This window comes from Cricetulus griseus, chromosome 3, assembly GCF_003668045.3.
Source record: "Cricetulus griseus strain 17A/GY chromosome 3, alternate assembly CriGri-PICRH-1.0, whole genome shotgun sequence".
Classification (NCBI taxonomy): Eukaryota; Metazoa; Chordata; class Mammalia; order Rodentia; family Cricetidae; genus Cricetulus; species Cricetulus griseus.
Window position 1 is genome coordinate 281012253 of NC_048596.1, and position 8479 is coordinate 281020731.

General features: G+C 47.5%; 1 protein-coding gene across 2 annotated transcripts in view; it reads right to left on the reverse strand.

Annotated features, from left to right (window-relative positions):
* Nucleotides 1-7881, reverse strand: part of Fancc (FA complementation group C) — a 129535-nt gene extending 121654 nt beyond the window's left edge. For both annotated transcript variants that reach the window (XR_004769440.1, XM_027409661.2), the window contains exon 1: nt 7630-7881. The gene's annotated coding sequence lies outside the window, so the exon portion shown is untranslated. The remainder of the gene's footprint in view (nt 1-7629) is intronic.
* Between the last annotated feature and the right edge of the window lie 598 nt (nt 7882-8479).

The following is an 8479-nucleotide window of genomic DNA, read 5'->3' on the forward strand; positions in this document are numbered from 1 at the left end:
AGGGAGAGGGGGGAGGTTGGGAGGGAGAGAGAGGGGAAACCCGGCCCAGGGATGTGTAGTCAATCAGCCCTGGTGTACTTGTATAGAAAGTACCATGCTGACTTGGGGCAAGGACCACCATTATTTACACTCCATGAGAAGAGACACATCTAGAAAGGAGCTGGACAGTCAGTGGCAAAGACATCAGGGCAGAAGGCCAAGGACCACACAGAACTCATCTGGTACTGAGGTTTAAATCAAATGAAATGTGATAAAGGGGGAAAAACAGTAACTGCGGTAGGGAAAGCTTACATCTGGAGCTGTATGGTACCAACGACAATGCCACCTAGTTCAAGACTGGGTAGCTATTCCTTATACCACAGAGGAGAGAGAGAGACAGAGACAGAGACAGAGACAGAGAGAGAGGGAGGGAGGGAAGGAGAGAGGGAGGGAAGAGAGGAAGGGAAGAGAGAGAGGGAGGGAGAAGAGAGAGGGAGGGTGGGGAGGGAGGGAGGGAGAGAGGGAGAGAGGGAGGGAGAGGGAAGAAACAGAAGGTAAAGTTATGGACAGTGGTCAGAGCGGCATAGCGGTAACAATAAAACACATACACACATTTAGAGTAACAGAATAATTAGGACACAAAATAATGTTCCTGGTTCTTATTGCATATTATAAGCATGTCATAAGTTCTTATGCCCAATAGGGAAGCTACCGGTTAGATGTGTATAATGCATGATAATGTTCCCGTGACAGTATGTGTACATATGTGTCTCTGAAGGAGAGATGCTCAGAGGTTAAGAGCACTGGCTGCTCTTTTGGATGGCCATAGTTCCTTTCTCAGCACCCCAGCTCCAAGGGATCCTACACCTCTGACAACAGACACTGCACTCATCTACACACACACACACACACACACACACACACACACACACACACACCCATACAAATAATTTACAATAGTAAAAATAAAGCTTTTTAAAGTTTCCCATACGTTTTTTAATTTTTTAATCTTTATTTTATATGCATTAGCACTTTGACTATGGGTGACAATCACCTGTTACTGGAATTACTGTTGTGAGCTGCCATGTGGGTGCTGGGAATCAAACCAGGGTTCTTGGAAAAGCAGTCACTGCTCTTAACCACTGAGTCATCTCTCCAGCCCCTAAAGTTTCCCATACTTTTCAACAGTCCTTTACAAAAAAAACAAAAAAATCTCCTTCCACGTCACTGAGTCTTATAGTCATTGATTTAAACACTTCCTTAAAGGTAGTACACAACTTTGTGAGCTGCTCCCAGCGTGGAAAGAAGGAGCAACTGGTCAAGCCCATCTGTGTTTGTAGATCAATAGAAAGGTTAGCCCCTGGCACTGTTGTTCACTGGTTCTGTGGCACAGGCACCTGGACATTTCAGTGCCAACATGAGATACCTTCAGGTGGGGGAGCAACATCCTCCCTAAATGCTCATTTGGCAGTCCTCAGGGTAGTCCCCAGCAGTGCAGACAGACCTGTGAGTGGTCCCTGGGGTAGACAGAGACCCTTTACACAAGGCCACACCTTCTGTCACTGGTGGAGAACCCTATTCCAAATCACTGAGCTCCTGTTAATCTGTGATTCCTCTGCTCACCAATGCCCAGTGAGCAATCTGTCACTGCAGCTTCCTCCACCAGCACCTGACCTTCCCCTCCCCAGAGACACAGCAGACTTGTGCAACAGAACCCAGAGCAGAGTACAAGAGAAGAATGCATGCAAGTTCTTCGTTCTACAGCCACATCACAGCCCAGGAGGACAGAAGGAGCTCCTGAGGAAGAGCACAGAAACCAGACTGCTAGAGACTCAGAACTGAACATGTAGCCACTGCTTTCTGCCTTTCAAGGTTGCTTTTGTTGAAACCTTTGAGGAGAGCCATTCAAATTCTAATAATCTATGATTGTAAATATGCCAGAAACCACCAAAATAGGAGGGGATTATAAGGTTGAACACAGTATAATTAACTGTAATTACATCCCTAAAAGCTGCTTCCAAATACATTCAAACTGAAAGGGAGTGGGGGTGGGGGAACTGGACAGAGCTTCACCCTAAGAATCTGGAGGTGGGGGCACAGTTCAGTCCACATCACAGTCTCCTAGTCTTCCATAACTGCTTTCAGATCAGGAGTTCCAACATTTGTGATGTTATCACCACTGGTAGCCCTGGACTAGAGGCTGGGTTTCCTACCTGCTCTCATCACAACACTCTACATCTAACCCTGAGATCAACTGAGATTAGAACCTAGCTTGGATCTTCAAAATGGTTCCTTCCCTCTTACGGTTTGGAAAGTCCATAAGCCAGGATAGGAATCATGGTCCCTCTCGGGGACTGTTGTGAGACTGACCCTTGTGGCTACTGAGAACTTCAGTTCTGAAAGGCTTCCTACCACCATAGCTACCAAGAGAGATGTGCCAAAATTATCTGCACAAATATGATGTATGCTAAGAGCCTGCTTCCTGGGGCAGGACATGGGCAAGTGAGGACCCCTGGTAGAGAGCACTTCCCACAAGGCAAAGCTTGCTACACAAGGACTACTGGCTGAGTGTGCCCAGAGAGGGCACCTGAAGCCTTTGCCTGGTTTCCTACAGACGTCACTCCTCTGTCCTCTTCCTCAGCTAACTTTTTCAGTGCCCTTCTCAATAGTCACAGCCATATGCTGAGTCTGTGAGCCCTCATATCAACCAACCTAGGGGTGATCTGGAGGCCCCAAACAAATCAACTTATCACTTCCATGGCTGACATTTCAACACATCTATGCTCCCCCCCACAAAGATTTCCCAATTTTTTAAAATGTATTTATTTATTTATAGGGGAAAGAGTGTGCCACGGTTCTCATGTAGCAATCATAAGACATTTGCAGCAATCTGTTCTCTCCTTGCACCATGTGGATCCTAGGAATCAAACTCAAGTTGGTCAGTCTTGGTGGCAGGAATCTTGACCTGCTGAGCCTTTATGTCAGCCTCTATTGGCGTTCTTTCATCTTTCCAGGCTCCTCTATAACCTGTAACTCTTCCTACCCAGCCTCTATCTGGTCTACATCCTATGCACTTGATCAAGGCCGTCAACTCGGTCAGTTCTCCTATAACCAGGGAGAATAGTCTCCAACAGACAGGGAAATTTTTAAACGTAATTTTTTTTTTGCTTCTTCATAATTAAAAATAAAAACAATCATATTCCCAGAACTCCATGTTTTCCACATAGAAGCTTCAGACACTGCCTTGACTTGCCTCACGGTTTCTCTCCTCCAAGTACACTCACCTGCTAGTTAGTAGTGGTCCAGGGCCTCCATCTCATGGGCCACCATTCACTCTCCCCTCATTCTCCATCTTCAGCCCACTCAACTGCTCTAAATCCTACAATGTCTCCTATAAAACCTGCTCGCCATGGGGCCTAGCAGTCAGCACAAGGATGCTGCACTCTTGACACTTGGGTTCAAAAGGATCTGGACCAACTTTGGTAATTGCTGAATGAGAACCACAGAACTCCAAGTTTGGCTCACTGCATAGGATGCTTGCAGAACAGTCAGTGCCACAGAAAATAAATGATTGACATTTCCCCATAGAGAAAAAGAAATCTAGAGTGAGACGACTAATTGTGCAAATTCTATCAAACCTTTTTCAAAGGATAACACAAATCCTTTACAAACTCAGAAAAAAAAAATTAGGAAACATGCTTGGATCACCCAGAGATGCCACTGTAGTCAGAAGCACAGGGACTCATCATGTCAGCAGTTTCTATGCCAGATCCGGCACTTATCAAAAGGCAATGAACAGTTAGTGGCTAAAACAGATGCAAAGGTCTTATCGCCAATATCTGTCCTAGGAATCCACAACAGTCTATGTATAAGCAAGCCACCTTCAACCCCAAAAGAGCTCTAGGAACCATTTATCTCCCCTCTTGTACTGAAGGTAAAGAACAAAGAGCATCAGATGAAAAAGGCATGTAAAACTGTATTCACAGAGTACGTGGGGCCATATGTAGAAAATCCTATGAACTCATAAAACATTAAAAAAAAAAAAAACACTGAAAGTAAATGACATCAGCCATGTTCCAGGGTACAAGATCAACAGACAAAATCAACTACATTTTTATATGCTATATATTTATAAGCATTAAATAATGAAAATTTTAAAGCAATTCTGTTTATAATAGCATCAAACATGTAAAAGAAAGAAAGAAAAGGAAACCTTCCAAGTATGAGAACACATCTGTAATCCCAGCACTCAGGAGACAGAGCAGAAGAACAAGGAGTTGAAGGCATCATCCCTACATAGTACCAAGCCAGCTTGGGACACATATGAACCTGTCTCAAAAAAATAATAATCTTTAATATAAATGTGACCAAAAGGGCAAATTCTACATACTAAAAATTACTAATAACACTGAAAAAATAATCCTAAACAAATGATAAGCTAGTGGACAACTATTGAGATTGCAATTCTCCCAGAAAATTCTTTATCGTGCCTTTCAAAAGCCAACCTAGCAGTGCTTAGAGAAGTGTGAGCTGATACTGTAAGGCACATGTAATGTAAGGAGCCTGCTAAGTATGGTGGGTGTCACTGAAAACAAGCGTTGGTGAGGGTGTGCAAAAGCAAGACCCTCACACACTGCTGCTGGGAATGTAAGTGGGCACATGACTGAATTTACTACAGAGCCCTGCAATAAACCCACAAACTATTATTAATGACTAAAACAGTGCAACCTAAATGTCCATCATCTGAAAAAGTCAAGTGTGGTGGTACATGCCTGAAGTCCTAGCCCTCCCAAGCAAGACACAGGCCTGACTGTTGAGTACAAAGCCAGCCTGGGATACATAGGGTGACTTTGTCTCAAGAAAAGGATGGTCTTTCTTGTAACAACACAGAAAGTTCAGAGGGCAAGGCCAAGGCTCATTACAGACTCTCCAAGCTAAGGGACAAGGAGGATTTTCATTCCAAAAGGAGGGGGCAACTTAAGAGCTGGGTCCTAACTGGGCAGTGGTGGCACCTGCCTTGATTTCCAGCACTTGGGAGGCAGAGGCAGGCCTACCAGTCTACAGAGTGAGTTCCAGGATGGCCAGGGCTACACAAAGAAATCCTGTCTTAAAAACCAAAAAGAGCTGGGGCCTAATGAGAGGAATTAAATATTACTGTAGAATCATAAGAGAGAGACCCTAGCTCCTAAGCCTATCTATTTCCTCTCTCACAGTGTTACCTTTCCTCTTGGACACATTCCTGACAGAATACCATCTGCCATGTTGTGATGTATGTGGCCTGGAGACCCTCACGAGAGCCATGCAAATGCTCTGTGCTCTTGACTCTCTAGAAATATGAACTAAACATATTTTGTTTGTTTGTTTGCTTTTGTTTTTCAGGACAGGGTTTCTCTTTCTAACAACCCTGGCTGTCCTGGAACTTGCTTTGTAAACCAGTCTGGCTTAAACTCTCAGGAGATCACCTGCCTCTGCTTCCCAAGTGCTGGGATTAAGAGTGTGCACCACCGTGCCCAGCTATAAACTATTCTTTAAAATAACCCACGTCATACACTTTGTTATAACAACAGAAATCTAATACACTACTGTAGTTCAGTTCATAACAGGAAAAATTATTTCAGTATAACCAAGAGAATGAAGAAACACCTAACAGAGATACCCAGATAATTCTGCAAAGTCTTTTCCAAACTAAGTCCTCCTCCTCCTCCTCCTCCTCCTCCTCCTCCTCCTCCTACTACTACTACTACTACTAATAATAATAATAATAATAATAATGCTGTTTGAAATTTAGCAAAAAATAAAACACTCAAGCCAGGCATAGTGGCTCATGCCTTTAATCCCAGCACTTGGCAGGTGGATCTCTGTGAATTCAAGACCAGCCTGATCTACAGTGAGTTCCCAACAGCCCTCTGACTACATAGTGATACCATGGGGGAGAGGGATACCAACACCACACTCAAGTACTATACTGCTATCTGAATCTTTGTAGTCCCTTTTCCAACAATATTAGAGTTTTAGTAAATCACTGAAAATTCGATTACGTCTCCTATGAGAATTCTTTCATATTAAAAAGTTAGCTAATCAGAAACCACAAACAGGAACAGAGAATATGTATATCGTAGACTACACTGAGATTTTTAAGGAGCATTTCAGGCTGAATTCTAGCCTGAACTGAGGCCCTACCGCTGCTTCTGCAGTTATATCATGTGAGATTTCTTGGGGCCTCTCTGTGGCCTAGGCAATCCATCCAACTTCCCACTGGCCAGCCTGGCCTCCCTGAAGTTGGCTTTATAAATACAAGATTTGGGTAATTGTTGCTGGAACTATTTGCCGAAATATGGAAGCAGTTAGGAACCCCATTCATTTAAAATGTGGACACAGTTTCACATGGGCAGCAACAAACCCGCCACGGGCCACCCAAAGCAACACTTTTTGTTGTTGTCGTTCAGAACAGGGTTGGAGAGCTAGCTACCTCAGTGGGTAATGTGCTTGCCGCACAAGCATGAGAACAAGTTCTATCCCAGAATACATGATTGTTGCTTTGGGGTTTGTTGTGGGTTTGGTTTGGTTTTTTGTTTTATTTTGTTTTTTTGGGGGGGGTGGGGGGAGTTTAAGGTTTTGAGTGAATAGCCCACACTTGTGATCTGAGCCCTGGGGAGGCAGAGAAAGGCAGAACCCTAGGGCTTGCAAAGTCGGGTGAACTTCGGGCAAAAGGAAAAGCGGGGGGGGGGGGGGGGGGGGAGTGCGCGCTACACACACACACACAGACAGACAGACAGACACACACACACACACACACACACACACAGACACACACACACACAGACACACACAGACAGACACACACACACACACACACACACACACACACACACACACACACGGCAGCCAGTTCCTCGTTTGTGAGCTAACGCGGCGTGAACTCTGCCATTTGGAACCACACCGTAAAGGTGAGGACCATCCACAAACAGGTTAAAGTACGTCAACCCCGTCCGCTTAGACTCGCACAATCTCAGATTAGAGCAAAAGGTCCAGGCACACAGAGTCCCTTGCTGGAACATGCTCGTCCGACACTCCCTCGGAGACCAAGCACCTAAAACCTGAACAAGAAAGACTGCACACTGCACCCCTAAACCCTCTCGGGCTTTGCACGTCCTGGGCCTGTCACTCAGGCCGCTGTGGGAGGGCGTCCATGGGACCCTGGGTCAGACGGCTCCGATGGATGCCGAGCAATGAGCCTCACCTATGCTACGGGTCTTCCAAAAGCACGCGGGGCTGCACTGATCCCCCAGAAAGAGGATTTATGGGGAAGCGGGGAAAGAAAAGAGAACCGGGAGGACACCTTGCTTCACACTGTGCCAGCCGAACCCAACAGTCAGTATGCGCCTCGGCCCCGCCCCTCACCGCCGACTCCGCCCCTCTGCGGCGGGTCCGCTCTCGCAGGGTTAGGTTTCAGTGTGGCCACGCCCATGGCAGTCTGTGGGCCTTGGCCAAGCCCGATTCAACTCCCGCCTAGCCACGCCCCTCAGGTCGGTCCCGCCTCCCGCGCAGGCCCCGCCTCCTCCTCTCTGGTTATGGCCCCGCCTTCTCCTCTCTGGTTATAGCCCCGCCTCCTCCCCGGTTATAGCCCCGCCCACCATTCTGGCTTCTCACCTTCCCGCCTCAGACCCCCCGCGCCCAGCGGGAACGCGGCTCGCCCACGTCGAGGCTCGTTCTCGCGAGCCTTCCCCAGTCCCAGCGGGAAGTGGCGGCCTCCACGGGTGGTCCTCGCGCAGAGCTGCCTCAGCAGACTGGGCGGCAAGAAGCCGCCGCCCGGCTTCTGCGGCTTGAAAACTTGGCGCGGCCTCACGGCGGCTTTCTTGTTTGGACGTGTTTGGAATTTTCCCGCGGCCGCTCGGGGGCGGGGCCGCGTGCGCGCACGCACCCGCGGGGCATTCTGGGATCGAGCGCGCTCCCGCGGCACGACGGGAAAGGCCGCCGGATCTCCGGGCGGATGTAGGCGCAGGCGCGCCATGCCCGTCCCGCCCGCCGCGCCGCGCCGGGCGAGCTTGTGTTAGGACGAGCGAGCGGCCTGCGAGGTCTGGAGGGAAAGGAGTTTCCCACAAGGGCGAGCCCCGCGCTGGGCGGGCCAGCCTGCGACTTCCTAGTGTGGGCGCAACAAGAAGGAGATTTTCCCGTGGGTTAGCAGTCCCGTCCCCAGCCAGGCACAGGCACTGCTTGGTTCAGGTGCAGACCGTTTCGAAGCTGCATTTAAGACACATTAAGTGGAGACTCGCCATTCGTGTCTGAGCGGACTTGTGCTATCTTTTATTCTTGATTTTTTTTAACGTCACGACAGTTTGGGGGAGTCAGTATCCACTAATGTGGCAGGTGCTTTAAAAATATATATATTTCCTAATTTAGAACTGCACGAAGATGTTTCACAGATGTTTAAGTTGGAGAGGAAGAGTGGATAAAGTTATGGTAAAACGGTGCCTCAGAACCATCAGTGATAATCACGAGG